Below are 17,200 nucleotides of genomic sequence, written 5' to 3' on the forward strand. Positions count from 1 at the left end.
TTGTTGTTTTTTATTTAACAATTCTCCCACTTCCACTGCCTCAGCACAAGCTCTAAGCCTTCCACTTGTGATTGTGCTACACATAATGCAAATAGGAATTGGGCTTGTAAAAGGACTTTGCACTGCTGAAGATCTTCTCTGTGTTTACCAGCATGCTGGAAATAAAGTAGGAAATGTGCTCCAGCTATGATCCAGTACAAGCTCACTTCATGGGTGTAAATGTTCATGACAGGTGCTGTGGGAGAGGTGATGAAATTTTGAGGTGACCCAAGAATGCACAGACTAGGTTTGCCATCATGTGTTAAGAGAGAAGAGCCTCCACTTTGTTGACAAAGTCAGTATTTTACAGGGCCACCCACTTCATAATTAGATTTGTGCTGTATTCACAATTGTTCAGCAAAATTGAGGGGTTAAAGATGGTGACTGCTTCATGATCTGTGGTCACAGCTGTATTTAAGCATCTAAAATTACAGTCTTATTTTTAGAAGTCCTGTCCCACACTTGAGTAATGTTTATAATGCAGCAAACTATAAGTGATATAATTGTATTTAATAGTTTCCTGACTCCAAGCTGATCAGCTGTGACTGTTTTCTGCTATAGTTGTATATGAAAAAGTAAATTCCACCTACTTGGAGGTCTCAACTAGGCGATTAAAAGTGGTATAAATGCTCTGTTGCCCATAGTGGAAGTGAATTTAAATGTTAAATAGAAATTTATCTGAATACCCTACACCTGAAAAGTCATGCCATGTAAGTAAAACATATTTCAGTATGCTCTCTTTTTAATACTTTGCATTTCACTGTTGGACAAGGATTCTGTATGGCATCACTGAATCCTGTGGTTTATTAAATGGTAGATCATTAAAAATGAGTGATCAAGGTGCTAAACTTTCTTCAGTAGCTGTTGCTTGTAGAGATGGAAAAGACGTTTAGAGAGCACAGAGGAAGTTGAAAGAGACGATGAAACAGTTACAGAAGACTAAGCTGATGCACCATATAATTTTGTAATAACATGTAGGATTGTAAACTCTGGCAGTTCAGGGGGATACAGGATGCATTTGCATTACAGGGGTGGCAAATGTCAGGGCCCTGGGTGCTTCCCGAGCCCTCCTGGGAATTCAGCTGCTTGGGCCCACTTAGGTAGTGGTTCAGGTGTCTGACTTTGAGGAAAGCACTTCAAGAAAGCCGTGCTAAGAATCTCTCTGTTCCCCTTGCTTGGGTGCAGTGGGACTGTGCTTTTATCAGTGAGGCCAGTGCCTCTATCTGCCTTAATCATGCTCAACTTCAGCTCTCCTTCCCTTTTGGAGCAGCGCCTGCCTTAGCTGCTGCCTGACAGCAAACTCTAGCGAGGGATGATGCAGACAGCAGGCAGTAATCGTGTCAGCCATTCCAGCTGATTCTTTTACTCCATAGAGACTCTGTCCAAAGATAAGATGGTAACTTAATAATTTTCTCAGAACTGGTGTCTTAGGGATAATTTTGGTCATCTTTTGGCCTCACCTTAGAACATCTGGCATGGAGACAATGCTCAGCTAAGGATTGGCCTGCTGAATCAGCAGATTCACATTTCTCTGTTTAATGTCCAGAAAATCCAGAAGAATTCTTTTAACCTCATTTCTTGGGAAAGTTTAAACGGGTAGAGGTGAGCAAACAGACCTAACAGATAAAAAGAGATAACAGCAAGCCAACATGACTTCTAGGAAAGGAAGCAAGATCATGGCTCAGTGACTTGTTGGAATTCTTAAAGACACTTGCTGCCAGAACAGACAAGGAGAAGGGGGAGATGCAGTGGGCTTCACATTCCTAGCTTTTTCTAAAAGCTTATGATGGAGTTTCATTGCAGTAGAACATAAGAAATAATTGGTTTCAGCAGCCTGAAGAGTAAGTAGGAAAAAGTACTGATAAAAGATCCATTATATTTCTGCCAATTCCAAATTTTTAGTCAGATGCTGCAGGGAACAAAGGTTGCCTTTGGGCTTGTGTTTTTGGAGAAATGTTTAGGCTCATGAGGTCAAAAGTACGATTTTTGCTTTTTTGCACATTCTAGGGAGACAGGAGGCATTAATAATCAACAGCACTGGTATACAGTGAAAGATTTAGATTTTGTAGGATCTTCTGGTTTTTCAGCTGTTTTACAGATTGCATGGGTTTCTAGATGGGAAATTATACCAATCTTCATTAACCCTGAGTGAATACATTGAGGCATTTGTGATCATTGGCTCTTATAGGCTTAACTTAGTTTTCTGTTTCCTCTGAGCAAATATTTATTTTGAAGAGGTATAATGATTCTCTGGGTTGGGATACAGACTAGAGAGAAATTGGTCCCCTCTCTTAGTTTATTTTTGCTTCCTGCTTAGACCAATGCAAAAATATGTAAATATATCTGTGCATGCACATATGTTTGCATTTCTATATCCATTTATGTGAATGTATACATCTTTGGATAATGCCCATCCTGGAAAAAAATTAGTTTCTAAATGCATAGTAGAGTACTTGGAATTTTACATACCTGAACTTGAACAGGTCTTCCTTGTAGAAAATACTGGGGTTTCCTTATCAATTTCTTGCTGACAGGAAGGTGACTGTAGGAGATGGTGAAATTTTAGTCGAAGTCTCACTGAGGTGTGTATATATATGTATGTGTATATACAAACTATCCTTTGAACCCCTGCAATTTTATTTAGACACAGGGATTCTGCTATATACACTTTTAAATTTCAGGTTCAGAATCCTATAATCTGCAAGGTGTTTGTCTGAATTAGTCTGACAAGTCTTTTTAACTTTTAGTTTATCTGATATAAATATGTTGAACTTAAAAAAAAAAAAAAAATCCTAGACCCAACCCATCAAATATCTTTCTTCTTCTGTACTCTTCCAGCATGTTTTGTAGAATGCTAAGGATTTCTGTGTTTGCTTAGCTTGGAATTAGCCTTGTATTTCTACTTTAGTTAGTGGTCATGAGCAGTCAGCAGGTTGAAGATATTTGTTGGTTTTATGTAGTTGTGTCATACATTTTTGTGGAGCTGTTTTGCCGGATCTGTTTGCATTAAGGCTCTGCCTGACCATAATTAGACTGCTGGGTACACATTAATGTTCTGCTGAGGATCTACTTGTTGGTTTTAATAATGTCATCTATCAGGCTCTAGCATGTACAGCAATATTTGTGCTGTAGTAGACAAACAGAGTAAACACTGCAGTTATTTATAGGAAAACTGGCCAGTAAGTTAGGAAACTCTGTGTGAATGTTTTTATTTATTGGAGAGTTAAACTGATGCTCTAAAATGAGTCCATCAGTCTAACCAGACTTAGTTGTTCTTGAAATGAGAGAAAAGTAAAACATTGACGATATATTTCTAACTCAAATTTATATTTTTTATCTCTGTTGAAGAAACCTGTAGAGTCATGTTTCTTATCTTCTATGCCCTAATTTGTTTGCTTTTCTAGCTATGTCTGTTGGTCAGAGAGAAAGTACTACCTCCCCTTTGGTCTTGTCTGGGTCCAAGTATGGATGAAATTCCTGGCTACACCTCTCTCACCCTATGTCTCGACTCCTGAACAGTTCTGGGGAAGTACTGGTGCTCCTTCTAATCCCTTTGATGACCTCTTACAAATGTCAGTTGACTTGGACTTCAGAAAAGCAACATTGTTCACTGGAGTTGCTCTGGCCTTCCAGATGGTTTTCCCTGTGACTCTTGCCTGACCTTCTGTATCTGGACACATACTTAAGCAGCATCTGAAGTAGAGATGCTTTTCTGAACCTGGGCCTCGGATCCTGCAACACGAAAATATTGCTTAGGACTATTGAAGTCCTAAGCTTTGTCTTTCAGAGATGTCAGTTGCCACATGAGAGTCTGATAATGTAATTATGTTTCCGTTTTGGGTCTCTTTCTCCCTGTGTCTCACTTCCTTCTTCCATAATGTTCTCTGATTTGCTCCAGATTTCTTTCTATGTGTTTATCTGTCTCACTTGGGTCTTCCCATTTCTCTCCTCCCTCTGTGGAGCAAAGTGAGAAGAGGTTCCTGGCACAGCCCTCTCACATGTTTGCATTCTCTGGGATGTCTCTCTGAAACTGAGGAACGGGGAAGGGTGCAATGTTCTCAGCTCACAGCAAAGGCCCTGGATTCTGAGAGCATTTGGTCCTTTCCATGATGAGCCCCAACTCTTGACTGCTGCAGCTTATGTTGTAGTGCAGAGGTGTGTTTGCTGTGTTGCTTAGATCCTTGGGATTTTCTTGTCTGAATGACAGATTTTGAAGTGATAACTTTTGACTGAGTATCTCAGAACAACCCCTCTCTTTTCTATTTTTATCTTTATTTGTGTCACTTCTTGCATTTTCCAACATGGGAAAATTCTAGTCCACATTTGTTCAATGAACTGGTGTGTTTACAGAGATGTAGAATACCCACTCAGGCACCAGTGTCTGTGAGCCACAACACGGTCTAAGCACTGAAGTAAACAAAGCTTTTTGCCTTTACACTGATGTAAAAAAGACTAAGACTTCTGGGGGTGGGAACTAAGTAAAAGAAACCAGGAAATGGCTTACTGTGCCTTCTCCAAAGTCAGTGGTAATACTCCCATTGATTTCAGTAAGATTTTGATCAAGCCCATGGTGATTATGATAGCTGGTACAAATAGATCGGATGTAATACATACTCAAGTTGTTTTCTGTGAGTGCCATGAAGCTGTTTATGCTATCATTAATCAGGTAGCTTTGTTGGGAAATGCATCTCATTACATGGCAAGCTGACAGGAGGCTACTGCCACTGGGCACCAAAGCAGGCTTGTACAAAAATATCCTAGCTACGTCGCTGGAAAGGCCAGCTGTTACCGTTGCATATTCTCTCCATGAGCCACTTACTGAGTGGGGGTTGACAGCTGAGAAAACTGCTACAAACCAGGGTGTACACTCAGCATGTAGTTTTCAATCAGGGACACAAAGATTGAATTCAGACCTGGAAATGTCATGCAGACAGCATACAAGTATATAGGAGCTTCTGCTAGGTGTTTTATTTAGAGGTGCATGAGAGTAGAAGAGGCAGTTGTCCCCTTGTTGGTCCTGATACTCGAGCACAAAGACCTAAGGCAATAACATAACATGAACACATGTGCATCAAAATGTCCCACTGGCTTCTGCAGAATACTGTGACAGTAAGTTCTTTAGTGCTGCCTGCAGGTGCAGTCCCCCTGTGAGCCTCATGTGCTGTCATTTCTGAATTCAGACTATAAAGGCCTCGGGACTGGGACTGTGCCTTGACTTGTGTCTGTGAGGCACCAGGGACTCCTCTGGCTGCTGTCAATCATCACAAGGAGCTCAACGTTATTCATCCAAATTTGTGTTTTCTTTCACAGGAGCTTGAGTTTGCACATGAGAGATTTCTTTTTATTAAGTGTGAGAAAAGCTCATGCTGCTCTTTTTCTTGGTGAAAATTTCTCTCTAACTTGTGTTACTTTTAAAGGTGACACTTTATTTTTGAGTAATTTAGAGAAAGAGGTACTAAAGAAAGTAGATTCAGGACATCTTAAAAATATCTCCAGCTACCCCTGAAATTAACCATTACTTGTTTTCTGTCACGCTGGTGCTGTGATGTGTTTATGTCTGTGTAAAGTACCTTGCGGGTCCTTCCCATCCCGTGGAGTGGATGGCAGAACAGCTCTGTTTGGGAACCCAGAGGAGGGCCCTTCAGGTTAATAGCCATTTTAACCTAATTTGACGTGTGTGCTTTGTGCTTATGTCTGTTTATCTCGATGACAGTCTTTCCCTAGTAGCTTTTTAACCCATTGGCCAATTTGAGTCAAATTAGAGGATATGTATCTTAGAAATACTAAGCTTTTGGAAGTTTTCTGAATATGTCAAGGAGGAAGCCCTCTCCCTTTGATGCTGCCACTGAGGAAGAGATTGCATCACCCACATTTACATCAGAAACCCCAAGTGGAAGTGCAAATGTGTAGAAAATTAAGCCATTAATTGTTGGGGCTTTTTTATCACCTCCCCTTCCACCATACTGTCACGCTCTGCCAGAACAAATGTGCTGCCTGCGGTACTGTGTAAGGAGAGAAGCAGAGCCATGGCATTGTCTTAGTCTCCTCTTCCTGCCCGCCGACGTGGAAGGATCATTTTCACTCCCTACTCCTGGCAGCAGAGGTAGTAGCCAGTGCTGAGGTATTAGGGACCAGCTTGATTCTCTTGTGTGATACAGGCTTTTCAACCCAAGTTCTGACTTCAACAGAGTAGCTCAACTCTATTAACATTATCAGTCACAAACCCCAGGTTTGTCAGTTTTCTCAAGTCAGGCAGGCTGTAAGGTTAAATCAGCACTCAGCAAAGAATTAAAACAGAAGGGCTGAAACAAGAATTGCTAAATAAGTTTATCAGTGCGTGTGTTGGCTGGCAGCTTGACAAAGTGAAGCTAGGAGCTTAGACAGCCCTGTAAGTCAGGATGTAGGAGCTGTAATTGAGAAGTATCACAGAAGCAATTTGGAAAAGCATCTGTTCAAAGTTTGATTACTGTGAATCATCCCGTTCTGCTGGCCTGCTCTGCTAGTTGCCTGAGCTGCTCTTATTTTGCCAAGAGAACAGCTTGACACGCATACAGGGCCTGAAAATAAAATACACTTTAAATATTAACATGTTTCAAAAGTATAGATTCATTCACTTTTTGAGAGTAACAATCGCTTAGTCATTCTTTAAGAACATTCTTTAAGAACATGGAAAGAATTTAATTGAGAGCTGTGGAAGAATGCCATTCATCAGCAGCACAGGTGTTCAGCCATCTCCAAAACTGTCCCCTTCAGCAGACTGTGCTGAAACTCTCCAGACACTGAAACATTGTTCATTCTGCACTGCTGAATGTTGTGTAACATTTCAGGACTGATCCTTGCTCATGAACCCACCTCCAACCAACACCACAGCAGGCTAAGATAGGCATGGCTCAGTAAAGCTCTTGAAACTGTTAAAAGAATCTTTTAATTTATTTGAATAGCTTCATGAGTTTCTTAGTGTTTGCAATTACGAGAGAGAAAAACTGGAACTGAATGCTGGACCCTGACTGTTAGCTCTTAAAGCAGATGCTGTTTGGTACAGAGACTCCAAATATTTTTTCTGATTTATTGCCAAGTCTGACCTTGTCTCTTCATTCTGGAAGGGAGATATTGAGGAATTTGAAGGCTCCAGGATCCCTGCTGTTGAATTCCATATTCCTCTTTGTTTAGCAGTCTCATTAAAAGCTCTGATTTGATCTTTTCCTTCATTCCCCTTCATTCTCTCTGAACTCCAGCCCTCTGTTGAAGCAGATGGCTCAGATGACTTGCAGGGACCAACTGACAAATTCAAAACTGGAGGTCACAGAACTCATCTGAAAAAGCAAGATGAAAATAGCCTCAAAGCTGGTTTTGGAACCCTACACAGTTTGCAAAGCTGCAGCTATTGCAGACAATGCCAGTATTGCTTTTCCATTTCTTGGAAGATTATGACCTTCAGATGGCAACCCATCCCGAGAACAGGATGGGTGTTAGCAGACTAACATAGGCAGGTGGCAGAGTGGTGATCATGGGACACAATAGCCCTCAAGCACTTTCCTTTCTGATTGCAGAGCTGGTTTTGGTTTTGGTTTTTTTTTGTCTTTTGGCAAGTTATTTATTTCTTGAAAAATACATCTTAGGGGACACTGAAGCAATTTTTAAGTTCAGGCCTATTCCACCAAATAGGACAGGTCAAAATGAAAATACTGAAATGTTGAAATAAATTTCATTTTTAGTAACATCTGAGAAAGGAAGGCTGTTTAGAGAAGGTGAAACTCTTCTCTTGTCAAGCCATCCAGCAGGTAAGAAATGTGGATTCATTTCTATCCCATGCTTCTCTGCTTCAGCCATTGAAGTGAAAGACAGTTATTCACACAGCTCCACAAACCCTGAATCCAGTGCTGTGTCCTCCTTGTTGCCTTGGTAGGTTGCTTTTGCATATTATCATTACAATATTTGCATGCATGTATGAAGGGAAGATCCTGCTTAATCCTGCAACAGTTTGTAGAAAGGACCAACAGGTTCATCTCTGCAATGCAGTCTACATCCACTTAACAAAATCAGGCCAACAGAAGACATTCAAATCCAAATGCCTTTGAGCCCCAGGCAGAGGTGACTTTCAAAGGCCAGGATCCAAATCCTGATTTACAGTTTGGTTTCACAGTTGGTGATGTTTTCTTTTGAGTTCACAGTCACGTGTTCCTGCAGTCTTTCAAAAGCATCAGATCTCTCCTGACTTCTGTGGGATCTGATTCCTTTTTTGGCATAAGATACCCTTGAGCAACCTTGTCCCCTATGCCTGTCTCTTTTTCTTTCAATAGTTTGTATCCCACTTGTTTCTATACCAGTTCTAACAGCTGTTCTTTCCTTATGCTAAGTGCCATTTTTTCTGCCCACACTAAGGCACAGGCCTCCCTGCCTGAATACTTTCATGTCCTTAACAGGCCTTGTTGCAGTCCAGCTTCTCCCTTTCCTCAAATGATCCCATAATGCCAGAGACATATGAGCCAGGGCTGTACATCCATTTTTCTCCAGCAGTAAGTACACACAGAAGTTCTCAGAGACCTCATCTTCCTTTCTGATCTTATCTCCTGCCCTCCTTGACCCCTGCCTCCCACAGAAGTGACTCCCTGCTGCTTAAGAGATCAAAGTCATGTTTCTTGAATACTTCTGGAAAACCCATACTATCTCCATTTGCTACACTTCTGTCCCCATCTCTTCTCATTCCCTAATCTCTTTCCATCTTTCTCCCTTGTTCATTAAATTTGAGTTATGCCAGGCTTCTCTATACTTCCCAGCACTATGTGTTCACTCATCCAGTCCATCAGTCCCTCCCCAGCTGGAGTCCTCCTCTCCGATCCACCTAGCTAGCTCTTCCTCTGCCTTACTTCTTAACAGGAGTACAGTTGTTTAATTTATCTCACTTTGAGTAATTAAGTCCATGTATTTCGATGCATATGCATAAGCATGAAGACTTTCAGCACTGTGTAATGATTCTGTAATCAGATGGTGAATTAGCTGCCGGGATTTGGGAATCTACATTTGGGAATGATGGTTTGATTTGGACTAAATATCCCAAACTTCATATTTAACTAGAGAAACAGGAATGCAGAAAGGAACTGTGTTTTTGCCCATTTGAGATCTGCATTCAGCAGCAGCCTGGGCTCCTGTCGCTGGGGAGTGTGCAGGAGAAGCTCTCTGGAATGTGGCTGTTAGCATATCAAAGTAGAGTAAACATGTAGATGATACCCTGCTTCCTCTGCTCCAGTTAATTAAGCCACTCCTCATGTCATGTTAGCTGGAGAGGATTTATTAATGTGCTGTCATCTAGGAAAGCAATGGTTTGCTGAAAGGGAGGAGCCATGTTAATAGCATAGAAGATGTCAGGCTGAACAAAGAGCAGATGTCAAATAAACGGTATTGCTTTTTATCTCCTTTGCAGAGGCCTTAGATCCCAGTGCTTTATCATAATAGCTTAGAAAATTAGGGCTAGAAAGAACTTCAGGTGGTCTTTTAATGCAGTTTCTTGCTACAAGGCAAGATCAGTGATACCCAGAGCATTCCTGATGAGTATCTGCTCTATGAGGCTAACCAGTATACTTATTTCCAGCTTTCTTTAAATTACTGTGAACACCGTGTCTCCTCAGGTATGCTCATTGTGGTGAATATTTACGCTTGTGATCACAAATCCTTGTTGAATGGCATTGGAATTGAATGTGGTTTTCAGAGATGCCCATGCCAAACCTCTGAGGGTTTCCAAAGGTTGTCTGCTCTTTGCTGTCAGTGTTAATAGCCTGTCTGACATGTTTTTGTGGGCCTTGGTTAAAGCCTCTTCTAGGCCAAAAAGCTGTTAGAACATTGTGGACTCTCTTCATCTCAATGCATTTGGTATCTGAAGCGACCTTTTACTAGCTTGGGTGAGGACAATTACCCGAAGTCATGAAAGGTCTCAATCTCTAGGGCTTTTCAACTGTCTAGGCAGCCACTTGTACACTAGAAGAGGCTCTGCTTAAATCAGTGAATTAGCACGGTGTAAATCCAATGCAAGTAGCACTAAAGTAAGGCTCTTGACATCTTGGGGACTGTCTGTGTGTGGGCAAGTTAGTAAAGGAGCAGATAAATGATTCATCCATTAAATTTAGAAAACCACAGGAGGGTTCCCAGGAAACATAAAAGCCCTGCAGAAAAACTGAAAGCTAAAGCTGAGAGTTGGCCATGCTGGGGAAGGGATTCCACATGTTCCATTAATTGCTGTCCTGCAGGGTAATTAAACAAAGAGAAAAAGAAGATAGCAAAAGCACTCCTTTAAGCTCTAATGATTTGCAGGATCTTGCTGCCTTTGCAGGTTTACAGACATGAAGAGGTCTGGCCTCACAAAGGCCTTTTTATCAGAAAGGTATAGAGTAGGGCAACTTGAACAGACAAACCCTGGTTAGATAACAGCTAAGCTGTTTGAAAATGGGGGCAGTGCATTCCTGCACAGTTCAGTGTGGGCTGAAAGAGTCACTGAGAAGCTCTGTTGAGCTTTGGTGGTGCCATGACTAAAATTTGGGTGTATCTGTGTGAATCTCAGTCACTTCACAAAGACTAAGGCACATGGTTGAATCTGGTTCTCACAATTAGTCCTGATCTTATGAAATGTTATTGAGGGCCTGTTGCTAGACCTCTGGGTGCCTGGCAGTATTTCAGTACCAAGTATCTTTAAATATTCTCAGAAATCAGGAAAGTATGCCCTATAAAAGGTATTGTGTATTTCATTCATTTTGTGCTATTAGGACCTTGTGTTCTGAGGAGTGTTACATTATCAGCTCCAGCAGCATTACAGCTAGTATTGTGAATATCAGGGAGAGACTTTATTTGTTAATCTTTCAGGGTCTGTGTAATGAAAATCAAGAGATTCAGAAAGTAACTACGCTTTGTGTTTCAGCTATTTATTTTTCTTGCTGGATTTTTGGGATTCTGACAGCTGTTGTATATACTGGAAGTGACAGTGTTTTCAGAGTTACAAGGAAGAACAGCTTTTATTGGGCACTACAGGACAACAGTCTGTTCCGTAGGGGGGGTGTCCAGCCACAGAGTACACTGAGTTCTGGGAAAGCATGTTGCATCTCTGCAGGTCATGCTGGTTTGGAGGCAAGGAGAAGAGTTTTATAAAGGTCATGTTGAAATTTGGGATAAGGTAGATTCTCCAAAGTAAGAAGAGGATTCTGTGATGGTGGGCACATTTGCACCAAGTTGGCTAAGCACAGAAAGTCAGGGTCTGATGTGTATACTCAGAAGTAGTGGTGGCTTCTTGTGTGATCTTACCAGTTATTCGAACACTGTGTCTTAGCTCGCTTTTCTGTAAGGACTGTGTAGTACTTGCAGTTTTTTAGTGAGGCAAGGAGGAGTATATATGGGGACTTGGATACCAGCTTGAAAACCTTGTATGAAAAAAGCGTGTGCTCTAGAGTCAGAGGCGTGAACCTCACATGCCCTTAGAGGTTTTTTGGGTTTCTCAGGAATCCACATCATCTTTGCCCGCAGAAATGGTATGGGCTTACCAATGCTCAAAAAAATTGGTGCTAGAAACTACTTCCACTACTTTCCAACACCAGCTAAAAATAGAGGAGTTGTATATACAATATACCTGCCTGGATGGTATTCTAGCTTAACTTCTGCAGAATTACACACTCTTTTTGAGGACTTTGACTATTCCCTTGATACCCAAGTGCCTACCCTGTCCTGCATAGAGGGTTGCATTTGGACCAGACCTGTGTTGCCTTTTTTCCTTCATATGGTTCATCCATCTTCCACCTTGGAGGGAATTTAAGCCCTCAGGAGGGAGTGGATGTTCTGCCACTCAACAAGGTCAAGTGAATTGTGAACTAATTTCTTCCCTGGGCTCATTTTTGTCTCTTGTACTAGCAGAATGAGACAGACAGTGGGTTATATTCTCTGACCTTTAAGCACGGAGGAAAAATGGTGTCCCTGTTGTCAGTGTAGATTTCTTTCTCAGGCACACAGCGAAGGAGCTTATTTCCTATTTCACATTCCCTTTAAGGGTAAAGGCATACTTATGGAGAGGCTTATTTGAAATAGGCTGTGGCTGACTCCTTGAAGTGCCTGGGAGCCCGTTCCATAGATGGTCCGTGGCATCAGAGACTCTTACTATGCAAATACTTCAAAAGAGTTCAAAATATTGTCGCTTGCACTGGATACAGCACTTGGTGTGATTGTTAACTTGTTTTTGTACCTGACTGGAGCTGTCTCTCATGCATTGGATGGTTGTACTATAATTCTTGTACTTGTGATTCATAATGAGTGTATTGTTTCCAGTGTGGTTTTCATTAAATACAGTGACAATGAGAATTATTGCTAAGGAAAACAGTTTCCATACGTGAATATTAAACTCTAATGGAAACCATGTTGTTACTGCAAGATTAACAGAAATTGGCATCTAGATGACTATCCAGCATTAAGCCAAATTAATCTGTGCCACTAAAATTGCATGTCTGGCTTTGAATTAGCACATTCTCATAAAAAGAAGGAACAGCTCACCATGTTAGCTTCTTCTGGATGATCCCTGTAAACCAAACTTGGAACTGGAGGCTCAGTAGGACAGTGACGGTAACAATCTCAACCTCTCTGTGTTGTGCATGCTGAAGAGGGTCCTTCCATGGATACTGTTCTTTTTCACCTGGATACTGCTGACTTCTTGGGACCTCTGTTTATTCAGCTGTAGAACAGGGGTTGCGTTATTACCTATCTTGGAGGCAGTTTAATGGGTAATTCTTTAATGTTTTTTTAAAATTTTGGGACCTTTTATATGTAGGCTTTATAGAAAGGAAAAGTATTTTTCAGTTTTAAGTATCATAAGCACTGAAAGATTCCCTTGGTGACTGACTTGATGTGTAAATACAGGCAGGGCATCTCTGTCAAACATCATTGCCATTGAACGGAAAGGCAGAGTGTGAATCACGTCTAGGGTTTCCTGATTTTACTTGTGTAGGATGTTAAGAGAAGCTACAGGAGTGTAATTGATGGCAATGTGTGAGCTGCACAAATTGAAAATCGTGGGAGGATGAGAAAAACATCAGCTCAACACCAAACTAGTAATGGTGGGGAATGGAAGGTTTGCTCTGTGCATGTGGATATGCAGTGAGTCTCCATCTGTGCCAAGCAGACTTCAGGACTTCGAGTTTGGCTCCCTTCCCAACAGCAAATACATTGAGAAGAGGAAGGCTAGCCAAGTTTTAATCAAGTAAAAGTTCTGTATCCAGAGGTGGCTGGCAAAAGAAGAGATTAAAGTATTAAGAGTGCAATGAAAACAAGACATTAGAGAGTTGAAAGCTGGAGTACCTGGACAAACCACTTACTGAGTGAATATTCCACAGTCATCAGGAGGAAGCCCTGGGTGTTTCAAATAGGATGAAATGTGAATCTATGCACCAGAACTTGTCTTCTACCAGCTTTGGCTATCACTGTGGCAAGTGTGTAATATCCTAATGCCGAGCTGAGCTGGTAGGATAAATGTAATCATTCCCCTTAGAGATATTGCTAGTAGAGGTCTCATTAGCTGGCAGAAAGGCCAACAGCTGCAAACTGTTTATGTATGACAACTTTTTGGATAAATCTGAGTTTACACAGTTGCCTGTGTCCTAAGGTTTGCTATGGAAGTGTAGATAGCTTTGCGTGTTCAAACCCAAGCACAGAAGTTATGGACTGTAATTATGCAATTTCTCATGAGAGAAAGGAAAAAACCCTCACACTAGGTAATAGTAAAAATAGTAATTGGCTTTCCTTTCCCTCTACCACTGATGGTCCTGTTCAACCTCTTTTGATATTAACAATAGATTTGTGGTAATTGCTGGCAGTTAGTAGTTATCTGGAAAGATAAGGACATCTTTTTTGTCCCTGAAGAAAGCCACTGTCTGTGTATTTGCATGAGCACAGGAGAAGTGTGGGGTTTTAAAAAACCAAACCAAACCAAAAAAACCCAGTTCAACTTTCTTTTCCTATTTTTCATTTCACACACCTGTCTCCCAAACAGGGCCAGAAGCAATATTACCAAATAAGAGAAGTACCTCTTATATTATTCCCAGCCTGGTAGAACCACAGCATGCCAGGATTTTCACAAACATGTCTGAATTCATGAAGTTTCTGTTCCAGTTCTCCAGACTTGAAAGGCTCAGATAAAAATCTGGAATTTTAAGAAGCAAACAGCACTTTCGGTTCATCCCAAGGAAGAAAATAAATCATATTAATGCAGCTACCAAGGCATTGTACTACTATTATTGTTGATTAAAGGTGTGTTTTTCTCTGTGTATCAATTATATGGATTATTGTGTTGGATTACAAAAAAGTTGAATTTATCTTAATGGCTCAGATATATTTACTGAAGAACTGTGTTACATTTGCAGATCAATAGTGTATTTGCTATTTACGTTCTAATGAAAGAATGGTAAAATGTGTTGGTCCAAAAGGAAATTATAGTCTTAGGAAATAGTTTGATAGAAAGTATATATTTCAAAAACATTTTTGAGGCAAGCTTTTTCAGTCTTAAAACGCTATAACAATTTGTTATAACTGGCTTACTATTCCAGAATGACTCTTATTAATAAGCACTCAGCACTTCATGAGCTTGGACTTCTTACTGAGTTCATTTCATGTACTGCAAAGGTTTCTGCTGTCTGCCCTTCTAGGATTATGAGTTTCCTTGCCCAATCCGCTTCTGTTCCTATATTGTCTGATCCCTGGGCTCCACTTCAACAGAAGTCTTTAATAATTGTAATAATAAACTAATTTTAGATGTCTACATTTTTAAATTGGTCATTGCAAATGTTATAAAATGACCACACAGGATTCACATTAAGCATTGAAAATAACTAATAAAAATAAAGTGACTAAGAGTCTGTAACTGAGCCACAGTCACTTCTTTTTTAGCCACTGATGGATGTACAAGTCCTTAATCATTAGTTTTCCACCTTTGAATAATGAGGTTTTTAGCACAGAGCAGTGTTATTGCCAGTTTCAGTGGTGTTTAGAACCACTAAACAAAGACTTCAGAAGAATCACCATTTGAGGTAATGTATTTGACATTTTAATTGATATTTAACCTCTCTTAATGTATTGACAGAACTCTTGACTATATTGCTATATCTTCCAAACATGGCAACATTGTGCCCTTCCATTTCCAAGTGACAGCAAACATTGACTCAGCCTCATTTTATGAAATTTATCAGAAGGAAATTAGTATGAATCATTTCAAGCTAAACTGGCTTGCCCATCTGACCACTGAGCTTGAGATGCAGTACTGTTTTGTTGCTTCTTAGTTAAAACCTCATGTGTTGGATAGAATTGAGATATATATTGGCACTGGTTAAAGGGAAGATAAAGGCAGAAAAATCAGATTTAGTGGTAGGAATAAAACATTTTCAGTAAGAATTCTGCTCTGGTCATTGCTGTACCTAAAACTTTTGAAAGGTAATAAAAATATCCCTCCCCATTCAGTAAAAGTGTATTTCAGCTGAGCTGGGTCAGTTTATTACAGAACTATGTTTGCTCATCCAAAAAAGGCAGAAGGATCTCCAGAAGCAACTTTCATGTAGATAGTGGTTGTGCCCCAGGTTCATAGCCCACCATTGTGGGAAGAGCCTTGGCCAGGCAAGCTGATGAGTGAAGGACAACTTAACAGCCCTCCCAAGTTGTCCTGTCTTGTGGCGGAGGATCTGGATTACCAGCAGCTGATGGGCCATCACAGTTTTGTCTCTGGTGACAACATAGTGTGCTCCAGTGGAGAGGCAGCTATGGAGTGGATTAGCAATTTGGCATGAAGCATCCTTCCTTCCAAGTACCCTGTTTCATGTATGCATGCTGGGAGAAGATTCAAAAACTTAAAAATGTACAAAGGCACGTATCAAAAGACGCAGAGGGTTGGCTGTGTCCTCTAATTGTTCCTTTTCGTCTCTAGCTGATGTGACTCAAATACTCAATTGTTGCTTCCCTTTAATTAAAATCTGGCAGTTACTCTTAATCTCAGACCTTCTGCTATTGGTTTTAAAATAAACTAACATTTTCCCAAACAGTTTTTTCCTTCTACCAAAAGTATTCCCAGAAATTGCTGATCCCAACTAGAGTTTGAAGCAAAAGACTGCTATTGGTGAGGGTGTTATTACTCGTAAATCACCATAAGGGTGCATGGTAGCAGATATAAATCAGGAGAAATATCTACTTCCCTTTCAGAAATCAACCATAAATGTTTTGTGATCTTGAAAAGAAACAAAAAGCATGTTCATAGCCCAAGACACACTGCAGATACCTACAGCTGAGATTCTGTTCTATCTGAGGACTCAGGTTGCAGTCTCTTTCTCAAAGTAACATATTACTTCCTGAGCAATTCCTTGACATCCTTAGGACTATTCTGCAAGTAAAAAGTAATTCAGTTTAAGAAGAGTGCAGAAATCTAGCCTTCTGTGGTCATTGATTTAAAAAGATTAAATCTTGACTGAATTTTTTGCATGTGGTATGAATCTGGCTTTCTACAGTTAGCACTTCTAAAGTAGGCAAGTGTTAGTGTCTGATTTCTGCATGGCCTTCACTCTCTGCTGCTAGTGCTGAGTTAGAAGGCCTATCCCTTCATTCAACTCAGAATCCCCCTGACAACAAATATCTATGTCCATATTGTTGCCAAAATGGTAATAAAAGCAGAACTGGGCTTCTTCCAGGTCTAAAGTTTTATACCATTTGCACCCTGATAAACAGAGTTTTGTCAACGCTGACAGAAGGAAAAAAAAAAAAAAAAAGTTATCATGTCTCCATTGCATGGTTGTGGTCTACTCATTAAAGGCAGCTTAGATTCCAGCTGCCCCTCTACACTGTATTACAGTGAGGAAATAAATTTCTTGTTAAATATAAGCAAATATATATGCTGTGAAAAAAATTGAAATGCATTTGTGGAAGGTCTTAACACTTCCCCTTCTTCCAGCATGGCAGAAGGATGTGTGAAGCGGGGGGATGAACCCCACCTTTAGGTTACTGCATGCTATCTGGAAATCTTGTTTTGTGTGCGCACTTGAACCATTTGTGTGGCTTTTGAGAGCTGCTCCTTTAGCAGTAGAGGATTTGTATAAATAGAGACATCCTTAGGCTCTGTCTTAAACCTTTGTGCATAACTCCCAAAGGCTTAACTGCAGTTTCTAGG

The 17,200-nt window shown here is 40.6% G+C and overlaps 1 protein-coding gene across 1 annotated transcript in view; it reads left to right on the forward strand.

The window, feature by feature from the left end:
* Positions 1-17,200, forward strand: part of ADAMTS17 (ADAM metallopeptidase with thrombospondin type 1 motif 17) — a 187,348-nt gene that overhangs the window by 47,847 nt on the left and 122,301 nt on the right. The gene's annotated exons all lie outside the window — the stretch shown is intronic.

The sequence above is a fragment of the Athene cunicularia genome (assembly GCF_003259725.1).
Source record: "Athene cunicularia isolate RWA chromosome 10 unlocalized genomic scaffold, athCun1 chr10_part1, whole genome shotgun sequence".
Taxonomy (NCBI): Eukaryota; Metazoa; Chordata; class Aves; order Strigiformes; family Strigidae; genus Athene; species Athene cunicularia.